Source organism: Pteropus vampyrus, unplaced genomic scaffold (genome assembly GCF_000151845.1).
Source record: "Pteropus vampyrus isolate Shadow unplaced genomic scaffold, Pvam_2.0 Scaffold1945, whole genome shotgun sequence".
NCBI lineage: Eukaryota > Metazoa > Chordata > Mammalia > Chiroptera > Pteropodidae > Pteropus > Pteropus vampyrus.
This window is the reverse complement of record NW_011890726.1, coordinates 1-1,904: the sequence shown is the minus strand read 5'-3', so window position 1 is coordinate 1,904 and position 1,904 is coordinate 1. Positions and strand designations below refer to the sequence as shown.

Genomic DNA, 1,904 nt, shown 5'->3' with positions numbered 1-1,904 from the left:
TTAGCCTTTCTGGTGTCCCCATGTTCTACCAGACCCAGGAGGACAAAAGCCCCTTTTCAGCCCCATGAGCCAACAGGAGAAACAAGTCTCTTTCATTGGAGTTTCTAAAATATTCTCCAAAGATAGAAAAATTCTTCCGTTTGCCCAGTGGCAGCAGGAATGGATGTTCCCAGAGTGGCTCCTGGGTGGCTGTCCGCTGTCTGCCTGCCCCTTCTGCCTGGTGCGTGGCTGCTGCGTGAGGCCTGCAAGAGCAGCCCAGGGACAGGAGAGAAGGGCGTCTCCGGTCTCTCCCCTTCACATTTGTTTTCCTGAAAGTGTTTCTTGGCTCTGGCCAGGTTGCCTTCCCAGAGGGAGTTGGAGAGAAACTGCTTTTGGTCTCCGATCGGACAAATCGCATGGATCTCCCAAGCCCTTTTTCTTCCCCCAAGAACAATGATCGCTTTCCTTATGAGAATCCTCTTTAAAAAATATTCCTCGTATTTCCCGCCCCCTCCCAGGATCTGTTTTCTTTTGTCCCCATTCCCTTTTTTTCCGTCATCTGAGTTGCACGTGTTCTTGGTGATGTCTCATGGCTGGAGCGCTGCTTGGTTCTTCCTGTTGCCCGCGGCCACCTGGCAGGTGGCTGACCCTGTGGTGGACAGAGAACCAGGGGGCCAGCATGTGGGGCGGAGGGGGCGGGGCCTGGAGGAAGAGGTGAGCCGAGGCAGGTGAACGTCAAACCTCCACAGACTGGATCTGGTTCATTTGTGCCCGCATCACCTGGATACTGTTCAGGATTTTTTTCTGGTGGCCAGCCAAAGTGACCCCAACCCGGAGAATGTCCCTTTGGGAGAGAAGCACATATGTTAAGGAAATGTGGGAGTGAAGGGGACTTTGGGTCCGGTAAAGAGCTGCCTGGGCTTCTCTGGGGGTTTCTTGTTAAAGAGAGCAAGGGAAGGGTGAGGGGCATTGGGGCCTCTGGAGCTGACGTGACCGGCTGTGCGAGGCGGGAGGAGCGTGTGATTGAGAGCCAGGGCACCTAGGTGCACTTGTCTCTGCTATGGGGAAGGGAACCTGCATGTGCCAAGTACCCATTCGCTCTATATCTCCTTTGATCTTCCTACCGACCCCCAGTTTACAGAAGGAGAAACTGGGACCGAGGGGTTCCGTGATCTGCCCAAGGTCACATAGCGGGTAGGTAGCAGGCAGACCTGGGTATTGATATAAACGTGACTCTGAAGTTGGCATCTTGCTCCTTGTCCCCATATCTCTTCTAGGACACTGTTTCTTTCTCACCGTCCAGAGCCTCCCGTTTGGTGGGGTGGATGGAGGTGGCCGGGTACTTACTCCATCATCATCTGAGACACGACATCGAAAGAGGTGAAGCCAGCATTGGCGAAGCTCTCCTTGTACTGTCCCATCTTGATGGCCTCCAGCCACTCGTCCACTGTGTTAAAGCTGGTGTAGTCAGGGATCGTCCGGTCCAGCAGTGGCAGGTTGATTCTGGGGGTGGAGTGGGCATCAGAGACAGTCAGGGCACGTGTGGGCATGGGGGTGAGGGTAAGGATGGAGACAGGCACATCTGCGGGCTGCAGGTGTACCTGCACATATGTATCCATTAGCGTGAACACGGGAGTGTGGGGATATTTCTGTGTGGGTAGGCATCAATTTGAATCCATGTAAATACGCACATGTTTATGTGAGTATATGAGAGCGAGTATGCAGGACTCAAAGCTGGGGCTACCAGGGAAGCCTGGGATGCCTCTGCGGGGACCGCTGAGAGACTGGAGCACAATGTGAGGCGGGACACTCTTCCCCACTCTTCTTACTTCGGGAGGAAGGCGTTCAGCGGGACTAACTGTGCTGATGATTCACAGTTCCCTCCCCCAGTACCACTCTCCATCCTGCTCCACCCTGCTTGTGCT

At 54.4% G+C, this 1,904-nt stretch overlaps 1 long non-coding RNA gene across 1 annotated transcript; it reads right to left on the bottom strand.

Moving 5' to 3' along the window:
* Window positions 1–784: 784 nt before the first annotated feature.
* Window positions 785–1,493, bottom strand: LOC105310300. Its single transcript, XR_897482.1, has 2 exons — window positions 1,327–1,493; window positions 785–823 (listed from the first exon to the last, which is right to left on the bottom strand). It is a non-coding gene; the product is annotated as an uncharacterized LOC105310300 (long non-coding RNA).
* Between the last annotated feature and the right edge of the window lie 411 nt (window positions 1,494–1,904).